Here is a 12,334-nt window from a genome sequence, read left to right as displayed (position 1 = left end):
GGCCTCTGTAAAGGAGATTGTTCTTTCTCTCCCGCTCTGCTCCCATTGTACCTAACGGCAAATACAGAGGGACGACGAAAGGGGGCGGGAAAAAAAATGAACTAAATGAATGAGAAATTTACATCAGAATGGGAAAAATATAATAAACACACCCATCAAACAAACAAAAAAAGAGCGGCCTTTATTGGGGAGTGAATACAATGAGAATGAACAGCGGTGGCGTTGCACAAAAGCCGCACAGTGTCAGCATCAGTATCAGAAGTTGCAGTACACGATGTGGTGTTTGATCACAAGGAGCCTCTGGCACGGCAGCGGCGGAGAACGAAAGAGAAAAAAAAGATGAGAGCATTGATTCCATTGTGGCGGAAGCAAGGAGCGTGCGTTATCCCGCCGATGCGTGCGCGAACCGTCGGGGGTCGGGGTAAGGGTGGTGGCGGCGGCGGCGGTGGTGGTGGGGGTGTAAAAAAAACTATAGAAGCCCATTCAGACCTTCCCTTTCTGCGGCTGCTCCATCAGGAGATAGCAGGGACATTGAACCGCGGCAACAAAAGCAGATTTCCATCAGAGTTTCTGAGCGAGAAGAGGCATTGTGTTGAAAGGGGGGGGGGCTTAATGGAAGGCGCAGCTTGGAGCTTTATTCACGTAAACTGTACTCTCGGGTCAGCAGAAACATGTGCACGGGCGCCGAGCACGCAACGGCCGCGAGTGCTCGCTCGCTAACTCGCACGCGCCCACTCCGGCTCGTACCGTGAGCAGCGCTTTTTTTCCCTCCCTTCTTCAAGAAGAAAAAATGGGACTTTGCTCTTATTTCTATTTTATTTTTGTGAAAACATTGCTTGATGGATGGAGGCTGGCGGGAGGGAGGGCTGGTGGGGTGGAGAATAAAAAGTTTTTGTGATTTACACGCACTTAAAGCTCTTTATGCCGCTAACCCGGCCCTGGCACAAGCTGAAAAATAATAAACAAATAGTGAAAAAAAAAAATCACTTTGATGGCACTTTGATTTGAAGCCACGATCTGCAGTGTGTGCAGTATGTTTTGAAGTATAGATTTTTATAAAATCTATTCATCTATTTATTTTTGCTCTAACACACATGAAAGGTTGAATGCTTGGATGACGTTCCGGACAACTAACAAAAATAAATAAATGACCCGTCGTCTCCATTCTAACATGCAGCTTTTCTTCAGGCGGGCTGCATGTTAGCTGGCAAAGGGAGCAGAGGAAGAGGCTGAGTTAGGGTGGCTTCTGAAAGAAGCTGTCCAATGAGAAGCTGTGAGGAAGTCAGGTGGCCTTCAGCGGATTGGAGCAGCTGCTCGCAGTGTGACCTAATTAGCGCTCGACGACGTGACCAGCCAGAACTAACGCTACGCTCGATTTAACAAACAAGTGTTGGTGACCCCTGCGCTAAAACCAGAATTGTGAAAACCAGCGTGCTTAGCCCTCTGTTTACAGCTTGCTTTTAACTTTCTACAGATGCTTCGTCGCTCAGCTGGCAGGGCCACACAAGCCACCCGGGGAGAAGGAAAAAGGGCGGTCGGAGGCTTCTGTGACATCACAAAAGCTTAGACGTCGCCTAGGACTCGGGTGGTTTGATTGATGTATCTTTCCCATTTGTTATTCCCCCCCCCCCATGTCTCGTCTGGCTATAATAACAAGCAGAAGTGGCTCTGAATGTCTTATGTCTCTGTGATGGCTGACAGATTTATTCTCAAAAGGAGAGCCTGAGAGTGTGAATCACACAGGCCGGTTCAGGAACTACCTGTTGAGTGGTGTAATTGTATTAATGACGCATCTTTTTAAGCAACAGCACAATGGAAACATTTTTGCCTCGGCCCGTCCAGTTTGATGAAAGCAAAACCTCAGACCCCCAAAAAAAGCTGCCTGTTTATCTCCCTTGTAATACATTTGGACATTTGTTCATCTGACTTTCCGACTGCTCCGGGCCTCAGATCAGCCTCGTCCTCCACCTCCAGCATGTCAACGGAAAGATGAGCGTACGGTGGATTAACGGCTGGATGACCCGCCGACGTCCCCGGCGATTGACCTCGTTATGACACACACACACACACACACACACACACACACACACACACACACACACACACACACACACACACGCACCAAGTTGCAAAACCAAGTGCGCCTGAATAACGTCGCACAATATTCCCTCCATCCGACGACAAAACGGTTGCTGTAAAATCTGATTGGTGTTTATTTGTAAGTCTAAATCTCGGTAAAGCTACTCATACACGTGCGCGTGCACACACACACACACACACACACACACACACACACACACACACACACAAACGGAGCGGGACTTACTAATCCATTTGTAAGGCAATAGGCAGGCAAACAAGCAGGGGCAGCGCTTGCCAAGTGTTGTAATCACGACTAAAGATGATGAGCCCACTCCCTTTTCGCCGTGTGTGCATGCGTACAGACGTGCACGAGCTCGCTCGCCCGCCCGCCAGCCGCTCTGTCCTACATCGCCGCTCGCCTTTTACAGGGACTGTGACAAGTGCGGGAGAAAATGAATCGGTATCAAACGGATAATCTACAAAAGTGCACTAGCAGCTTTAGCACCTTATGCAAGCGTTGCTGTCGCCACCGCCCGCTCATTCATCGGCCGCCTCCACGCAATCCCTCCCAGAACGGCGACGACAACGATGCGAGTTGTGAAAGGGCTGGAATTGTGAAGCAGGTTTTGGGGGGGAATAAATTAGAAACGACGACAAAATACCGAGATAAATCCAGCTTAGCAGAGATGCGCGCCGCTGTTTATTTGATTTCAGCTTTGCTCTCCATCACCCCCCTCCCCCACCCCCCCTCCTGTTCATTCCTGATCTTTTTTAGCGGGGTGGAAAAATGGATTTTTGTCAGCGATTTGGCCCTGAAATAGCTTATTGTCTTTGAGCCGCCGCCGCACAGCTACAGCGTCGACATCACATGCGTGCGCGAGTGGCGCTCGCTCTGTTTCCATGGGGAGTAATGGCCGTGGAAGCGTGTGGTGTGTTGGCCTGCCTGGCACAGTACGCCACTGTGCCGTGCTGTTTGCGTGCTTGTGTGCAGCGCGATGCCCCCGCCTCTTCCCTCGGTCATGTTGACGGGCGGGAGGAGAACTTCCTGCCAGGGCCACGCAGGCTGAGGCGAGGGGCGGGCGGGAGGGGGCAACTTTTTGCGGCCCGATTGTGTACCTGTCGCCCACAAGAAACCCAAGGGTGCCTTTCCACCAGCGCTAGTCCGCTTGGGCCACCTCAGCTCTTCATGGGCGCGTTTCCACCACATCTTGGTCCCATCTCAAGGTGGGTGGAGTCACCACAGCAAGGCAGACCAAGGATCCCTTGACGTTTGTTATGCCTTCCGTGTCCCTGATTCATAGCTTTTACTTTTTATATTGACCGTGTTTTTGTTTTATCCAAGATATTTTAGCAGGCCTTAGAATTATTTTGTTTAATACTGTTGATTTGTATCACAAAACTGTCCTCGCACAAAGAATTACATGAATCACAAAGTTGTTTATGTTAAGACAAGAACATCAGCACAACTTAAGTGCAAAACACTAAACAGCTTCTTTCAACCGGTGTTAACACGCTAGTAGCATTAGAATCGCTCTAAAGCGAAACTTAAGAGGCAGAATCGCCGCCTCTTAAGTTTCGCTGCCAGCAAACACAAAACACAAGCACAACATGGATTTGGCAGTGGTGGCTAACAGGTTACCTGCATGAATCAGCGGTTGTAAAACTAAATTTGCTTGACGTCACAATACACTCACAGTTCTCATACGCGTCATCAAATACTGCCGTGGCCGACGATCCTCCTGTTGCCCACTGGCAGAGTCAGGGCCTCATCTATGAGGCTGAAAAAATCTCTAATATTTTTTCTGTTTGTTTGAATCTGGCTGTTGTGGTCCTTGATGCTTCGTTAGTCACTCGGTAGTCTTTATTTAATTTTTCCTGACAATGTCTTGTTGCACTGTGGCCACCGGCTGCAAACTGGAAGACTTTTCCATTGCGTGTCGCTCTGCCCAGCTCTCTTTCATCCTTTTCTTCTGCCATTTTTTTTTTTATGGGTAACAAGATCTTATCTATCTTATTCATGGTTATTGTGGTTGTAATTATTGATGTCATCGTCTTGATTGTCTTAAATGTCCCTTGTATGTTCAATTACAGTGCAAAGCAAATTTCCCCTTGAGGGACAATGAAGAACTGAACTGAACTGAAATGTAACACATGATTTTCAGAAAACGACGCTTTCATATTTGTGTACTTATGCTTTGTTTTTGTTTTTGTTTTTGCTTAACCCGTTTGTTGGATGTTTTTCTGCAATGCCGTTTCAAATGAACGGCTTATTCAAACCTTTTTAACATTTAACCTTTATACGCACCTCTGAATGAACATGCACTATTTGACCCGCTGTTTCCTTGGTGTTCGCTTGTGTGGCAATCAAAACTAGTTTGGCCACACAGTCCGTCTGCACAACAGAACTCCACTTGTGTTGCGGCGCCGGCTGTGCAGCCTTCGTCTAGCGAGCTTGCAGGGGGAGCAACACTGTCGGATGTGAAACGAATAAAGTTCGGTACGACAATCTTTGCACCCTTTTTTTTTAACCGCTAAATCACAGCCAATTAAAGCAAAAGTGAAGCGGTGAGCAGGAATTGAGTAGTCTTGAGTGCAATTTTCGCCGATTTGTGAAAGTGACAGCAGCCGCAGGGAAGAACAGTTTGTCCCAAATTCCTGTCAAAATGTTATTTTTGGCAGGCCAACCCAAAAAAGGCCACAGTGGATGGAAAACTGCTTGGCATTACCTGACAGCCTGCGCTGCTCAGATGTCGATGAGATGAGATATTTTGATGCGTATAAAGATTTATTTATTTGTATGTTTGTTTTATAAGCAGGGCCTAAAAGATTTGTGGTACATGTGGGAAATAGCTTTTTCTGGTTTCACCTACTGCAAACTTCACATGAATGGGAAAGTCCAACGATTGCTTTTCATTTAATGGCTCTGCTAAAGTTGTTCTAATCGTTTTTTTGTTTATTTTATGAAAGTGACCCGCAAGGTTTTTCACGAAATAAACGCACATGCATAATACATCATATATTTAAGAGAAGATCAGTCCGGATGAAAGGAGATTCAGTCTGCCGCCTCAGCGAACGCAGCACTGGGTTATTTGAATATATATGACTACACAATCATAAACGATGCGCCGCCATTAATTGATGTTTATTTTGGTCCTTGTTGCATTTAAGAGCGTTGAGGCCGATTGAAGCGAGCAGCTGATCCATTCAGGACCCCCCGCCAACCACCAACCACCCCATCACATCTGGATTCATTGAGCAGCAGGTAAGTGCTCTTTCTTCCTAACAGACAGTGAAACCACTGAAAACAAGTTCAGCCTCAACATCCTAAAACCTCCCTCCAGGTCCACTGAACCTGCCCCCCCTCTCCCCCGCTCCCCCCCCCGCCCCACCCTCAAAACCTGCCTTCACTTCTCTTGGGCTATTTTTTTGTGTGTGTGTTGAGTGAATTACATCAGTGACACACAAGTTGGTTTTTAATTATAAGTGTGGCTATTATTTTTATTTATGTTTACATAATTTCTGCAAATGTTTCTTTTCCCTTTAAGCTGAAAAAGGGAGCAACATTTTTGCATGTAAAATGTGTCCTCCCCATCATACAGCCACCCACGTTACATCACACATAGAAAGAATTCACAGTGACATTTTACGACGTGGATGAGCTACTTGGGTGTAAAACCTGTAAAACTCATCATCGCGGCAATCCCGCAATATGTTTCTCCTGTCTTTAAGTCGTCAAACTCAATGTGTGCTTTTCTCAGTGGAGTTAAAAGGACTTTTTTATATCACGCTGGTGGTGTTGCACACGCGATCAATATAAGCACTGTGGCGATGCCCCACTTCAGAGTATGCAGCGTAATTACTGAGATAAGAAAGAATAAGAAGAAGCCTGGTCTGGCTTCTGTGAAATGATCGCTCAAAAGGAAAAAGCACCCAAATTTTTTTTGAGAAAGTGGGAAATCATTTTCAAAATTCACCGTATCAGGAGATGTTTACGAATCAGAAAAGTTTGAAAAAAACCTCTCCAAAGTGAGATGGGCGCGCGGGCTCACTGCCAGCCAGACGGATAAATTGAGCCCTACGCCGAGAAGTTTGTCCGATACACGCGGTCACAGGACGGATTTCAACAGATTTCCGTCCAGCGCGGGTGAGGCACTGTGAGAGCCGTGCACAGGCGCTGTTTTTATCCCCAAAAATCATTTCATTTGTTTTATTTCGTTTATTTCAGTTTGGGCGGGTGGCTGAGGGAGCAGGGGCTTGATGTCAGAGGTCAATGTGGGTACAGGACAAGTGAGAGTGAAGGCTCTGCAGATACTGTCTGCTTCCTCCGTGTGTGTGTGTGTGTGTGTGTGTGTGTGTGTGCGTGTCAAGGCAGTGTCATGATCACAGATTGTGGTCGTGTCGCTGCTCTTCTGCTGAGTAGAATTAGCTGGCACTGCTGACACGCAGACCGTGGCCCTTGTGTGTGTGTGTGTGTGTGTGTGTGTGTGTGTGTGTGTGTGTGTGTGTGTGTGTGTGTGTGCAGATGCACCAGTGTGCGGCACGACCCCAGTTGGAGCGACCGTGACTCTACCCACTGTGTGTGTGTCAGGGGGTGACCTCTCTTGCTGGGAGTCTACCCCATGCAAGTGCATTCACACGCGCACTCGTGTGTGTGTGTGTGTGTGTGTGTGTGTGTGTGTGTGTGTGTCCGTGCGCTGTGCTGCAGGCAGGGAAAGTCCCCCTCCTCGTCTTTGTGTGCCAGGGAGTCGGAGGGGGGACACCCCGTTTGTCTGTGTTTGGGTGACTTTGTCTCGTGACCGGGAGTTTCCCGTCTGAGCGGCAGGGGGCTCGATCGCATGTGAATTTCCGGCTTCCAATCCGGGATTGTCGGCTACTCGAAAAAAACAAAACCGCATGCGACCGTTCCGCCCGGCTCCTACGTCAGCAAGGAGGTGATGTCATGAGCTGGTGTATGAAAAGAAAAACCAAGCATGCATGTTAAAATCGCAAAAACAAAAAACACTCGTGTGTCTTTAAACGGCTGGTTTCTCCAGGCGAGAAGCGTTTGGAGAAATATCACTGCACGCATCAACCGGCGTCACTGCAGAGCTATCAGAAAATAATCCAAATCGCAAATTTGCCTTCGGAGGACTTTGGATTTTGTGAAGCAGAACATGAAAACAAACACGAGATCGAAAAGAACGACGACTCGATGCTTTCAGTGTCAAAACCACTGCACGGACGCACTTTCAACGAACTGAATCAACTGCATCCTTAGCCCTCTGTTTATAACCTGCCGCGTTAATGCGCAAATTTATCAACCCGCTGCAGCCATGTGTCCCGAGAGAAATGAAAACAAGGTAGAAACGAACGTCAACTTGGAGGGGTTGAGGTGTGAAAGCCCTTTGTGACATCACGAAGGGTGGTTTTACGGAACTCTAGAAAAACTCTGGATCAAGACAGCTTGTTAGCAAAGGCTGCATTAATCTGGATTATAAAACGCTGTTCTGCAAAACATGCAACCTGTAATTAAGATGAAATGACTGAAACAAGGAGCAAAGTCCTTTCCCCAGTTTTCTCGATGATTCTCCAGGTTGAAATCTTGAAAATTTGGGGAATGAATGAAACAATGAATTTGCGGACAAATCAGGTGACGCGCCTATTGAAAAGCGTGAGCAGGGACTTTTATCTGAGCTTAGCCTCTGTGACGGCGCCACAATTGCACCTCACACGAAACAAACAAACAAAAAAACAGTTCCACAGTAGAAGAATGTCGGGTGCACGGAGCCGTCTGAGTGGAGAGTCGTTAGAAAAGTCGAACAGTTTCAAAATATATGTATTTAGAAATCAGATTTTATTGAATTGTAATTTGCTTGACGCAAATATGGGATTTTGAACACGCCTGCGTACGTGGCCCCACGTCCTCTCCCCCTCGGCCCTGTCCAGCACCGTGTCAGAGCTAATTGGCAGCTAGCTCGTGCCGCCGCCGCCGCGGTGATCATGCAAATGTATTGGTGCTTACCAATCACCGGCCTCATCAAAACATTACGTCGGGGCCAGCTTAACGAACATATGCTCCCTACCAGCCCCACAACCACGGGCAACACCGACACTCCTCGACCAATCCACCAAGCCAACCCCCCCTTTCCCAAACTCTTATTTATGTGTTTAATTTAATGTGCGAGGGGGAAGAATTTCCAAAATTAAATTTGGTGGGTTTTTTTTCTCTTCCTTCCCCCGTCGGTGCCTCCAGAGAGCGGCGGCGTTATAATAACATGGTAATTTTTTTACACGTCTTTATGAGAAATGAGAAAATTAATTCTTTCTGACAAGCTGTAATTATTGGGCTTGGAACAGTTGCAGCTGAACAGTTTGGGCTGTGGTAGCCTGGCACTGAGCTGAAAGAGGAAGAGGGAGAGCGGCGTGTATGAGTGTGTGTGTGTGTGTGTGTGTGTGTGTGTGTGTATGTGTGTGTGTGTGTGTGTGTGTGTGTGTGTGTGTGTGTGTGTCTAGTTTTGGAGCCAGAATGGTATACACTCACAAAGGAGAGACAATAATGGGAGGCGAGCAGCAGCAACAACGGGCCGAGGGTAAGAGGGAGGACGACGGGAGAAAGAGGTGGAGGAGCTGAGGTGAGACATGACGGGTGTAGGGAAGGGGTGATGACTGGGGCAGGAGGAAAGAAGGTGGAGAAGGGGGAGACAGTGGCAAAAATGATGGTGTGTAAGTTTGGGGAAGATAAAGAGATGGGGAAGGAAGTGAAAGGAAAGGAAAAGGAAAGACAAACATGGGAAAGGAAAATTTAGGAAAGGAAAGGAAGGAAGAAGGAAAGGATGGCAAAGGAGGTAGAAGGGAGAAGGAGTCGGCGGAGGATGCTGGGTGCGAGGGGAACGAGGTCGGACGTGAGGAGGGAGATCGGGGAGGACGGCGGCGAGCAGGCGAGCGAGGGGATCCATCGCGCACGACTCTCCTTGTCTCATGTGCCGTCATCACGGCAACAAGGTCACGGCACATTAATATTCCCCGTCGACCACGGCCTCTGACTCCACACCCACACACACACACACACACACACACACACACACACACACGCACACACACACTCGCCCAGCGTGCTGACGGCAGGCTGCGATAACGACACCACGCCGGCCACCCGACTCTCTGCTTCTTCACTCAGAGGGCAGCTGATTAAAAGCAGGGCGACTCGTTTAACGACCCACTTCTGCCGCGTCCGAGGGGCCGTTTGTTTTCCGGAAGGGAGGGAGGGGAAAAAAAAAAAGGACTAGTTCCCCTTTGCCCCCTTTCCCTCGCACGTGAGCGGTCGCGTCCAGATCAGAAGTGGATGAAAAGAGCATTTCTGGACAAACAAGCGAAAGTTCAAACATCCGACGCGAGCGGAGAGTCGGACTGCGGAGGGGTCAGGAGGGGTTAGATTTGTTTTAGGGCAAGCATGTGATTGTGCTGCGTGTGTGTGTGTGTGTGTGTGTGTGTGTGTGTGTGTGTGTGCGTGTCCCTTCTGAAACCTCCGTCCCTGTTTATTCGCAGAGCGTGTTCCATTTGTCCTGTGCTGTTAAATGTTTCATCCTAGCAAAGGCATGATGGGACCCCCTGGGGATGAGGCATCTGCCCGCTCGGCCACACGCTGAATTATATATGACAGAGCAGGACAGTGTGTGTCACTGTGTGTGTGTGTGTGTTGGAGAGAGAGAGAGAGAGAAAGAGAGAGAGGGAGAGGAGGCATCCGTAGGTGTCACTAAGTGAAGTGTCCACTCCGTTGCGTGACTCTGTTTCAGATCTGCACTGAGCTGCCTGGCATCTGGTGGCGGCGCTTGTGGTCATGTGATGCAACGCTGCAGTCATTCAATAGCAAAAAAAAACAACAACAAAAAAAAAAATCCAATAACAGGCAATGCCAACAATTTCTCCAGTGCCGTCTCCCCAAATTTGTTGTTTTTCCTGCGACAGGAGGGCCTCGAATGTGGTCGAACGTCTGCGCTCTTGCTTCCGCTGCCTGTTTCAATGCATATGGAACATCTTTTGAATTTTTTTCAAATATAATAATGTTGAGAATGCTTTTTTTTTTTTTTTTTTTCAAGGGAGAGGAGGCGCAAAAAAAATGATAATTCCAGGATGGAATTATTATTTACGCTGTATTGTTGCGAGCAAACAGACTGAAGTTGTTCCAGCAAACGGATGGATAAAGTTCTGTCAGTCGATCTACGTGTGCGTGTCTGAAAACAACAGTTTCCAACTGTTTAACGCTGCCCAAGCCGATAACAATGTAACGTGCATTCCAACAGACTTACTTGAGGAATGACTGTAGCATTGATGTCAATGAGCCTGACTACAAAGGGAGGGGTTAGAAAAGTATTTCAAGAGCAATTCAAGAGCAACTCAATAGAGAATTTATTTGCAAGTAATGGAATACATTACGATCAACGTGCAATGCTAAAGGTGCTAACAGCAACCGCCGCAACTCTGCCCGCGTACAACTTGGCGAACATCACATCACAATGAGAGACACCGTTCTCTGTAACACTTCATCTTCCGCCTTGTCGCAAAGGTTAAATAATATGCCCTCGCCATACGTGGTCCTGTGGACTCAGGTGGGCTCGCCCTGCTAGTCGAGGTCTTCGCTAATGAAAGCCCCCCCCACCAGCGCCGGTATGCAAATGATCACGCCGTTGACCCCAATCACCGAGGTCGCAAGAGTGCACATCCGTCCCACCTGCCCGAGTGCCAAGGGGAGGGAGGGACGACCGCACAATAGCTCCCCCGTCCTCATTGTAGTTCCCTCAGGTAATTACCCAGACGCCAGGAAGGAGGGCGGTGGAAAAACAAGGTCGGTTTGCTTGCCGGGGGTTCAAGTTGAAGCATCGTCTGCGATTGCGACGATGCAACGCAGGCCCCCTCGTTTGATTTTTATCTCACCCCCTCAGCATGACAAGCGATTACGGCATGTGAGCAAGCGAAGAAGGTCAGGCCCCACGGCGTCACCTCTCGGCCGCGTCAACAATTAGCTCCATTAGCGGCTGCGACGGTCGCCGCTATTCTTTCCTTCCACCTGCTGTCCACTCCAGCTCCTGCCCACCGCCTTTGTGCTTCATTCATTTTTGTGTTTTTTTTGACAGTTTGACCATTAATGTCGAGAGTTAAGTGCAACTTGACAGTAAACTACACAAAAAAAAACAACCCCGCCCCCGACCCCCGTCGCTGTCCTTTTCTAGGTAAGCACCTTCCTCGTCAGGGATTGGCTCCTAATTGAGACGCTGTCAGGAGAATTTTGCCTCACTTGTTTACCGACCCTTAAGAAACTTTCCGACAATATGATTATTGAGGACGGCGCGAGGTGCCAGTCAGGCTAATAAGTTGAGCCGAAGGGACTGTTCCTCTCCTCTCCTTTCCTTTCCTTGTCGTCACAAGGTTTGAGTGTGGCCTCGAAAAAAGCAAATATTTCAATTTCAAGACGTCTCACCAAATTGCCTCTGCCCGCCCTCACCCTTTTAAATAAAAAAAGATGACGATTTAAAATGGAGCTCTTGTAATAGGAAGTCCGACCACGGTTGTATGCTAATGTACTGTATGTACGGTAGCTAATGCCTCCATGCTCTGCTGCGTGACTGCTCACGTTGTTTTTCCTCTAAATCTGTTTTATCTCTCCTTTCGAATCTCATTTGTGCAGGTTTCTGCTGTTTTTGCACAAGCTCTTTTCTCCCTCCGCCAACTCCCTCCCCTACCCACCCCTCGCCCCCGGGGTCAGACCACCACTTGTTGCAATGGCATGCGACAATATGCGATTCAGTCGCCCCCCCACCCAGCGACCCAGAGAACCACTTGACCATCGAGCACGTCACAGCGATCTTTTCCGGTGGGGGGCCCAATGACGGTCACCTTAACGCCATCACGCGCTCGGGCCCTTCGGGCGACTGACGTCCTTCTGCTTACATGGGATGGGGAAGACAACAATTTTTTTGTGGTTGGAATAACAATGGCGGCCCCTGTTTTCCCCCTTGTCTCACAATAAACCAGTTAGAGGCATCCAGTAGACTCTGTATTTGATCAGTTTTGAACGATTAGGTTTGCCAAGCCAAATTAGGTTTGTGGATCCTCAGCCTTTGTGACCCGGGTAGCCCGGAGGTGCTTCTAGCCTCTCTGCTTAATAACTTGTTTGTGGGCGAAGAGGCATTCTCAGATTTTTGTCTCGCCGTGAACTGTACGGGCCCATTCATCAGCGGAGGGAACATATTTTACTGTTCATGGTCCTTTTCTTTCT

The 12,334-nt window shown here is 48.3% G+C and overlaps 1 protein-coding gene across 2 annotated transcripts in view; it reads left to right on the top strand.

The window, feature by feature from the left end:
• sox5 (SRY-box transcription factor 5) overlaps nucleotides 1-12,334 on the top strand; it is a 236,557-nt gene that overhangs the window by 94,566 nt on the left and 129,657 nt on the right. For both annotated transcript variants that reach the window (XM_076051749.1, XM_076051748.1), the window contains exon 3: nucleotides 5,251-5,344. The gene's annotated coding sequence lies outside the window, so the exon portion shown is untranslated. The remainder of the gene's footprint in view (nucleotides 1-5,250; nucleotides 5,345-12,334) is intronic.

This window comes from Nelusetta ayraudi, unplaced genomic scaffold (assembly GCF_046127955.1).
Source record: "Nelusetta ayraudi isolate G7.1 ecotype Tasmania unplaced genomic scaffold, CSIRO-AGI_Nayr_v1 ptg000135l, whole genome shotgun sequence".
Lineage (NCBI taxonomy): Eukaryota > Metazoa > Chordata > Actinopteri > Tetraodontiformes > Monacanthidae > Nelusetta > Nelusetta ayraudi.
The sequence above is the reverse complement of the archived record's forward strand: the minus strand, read 5'-3'. Positions and strand labels throughout refer to the sequence as shown.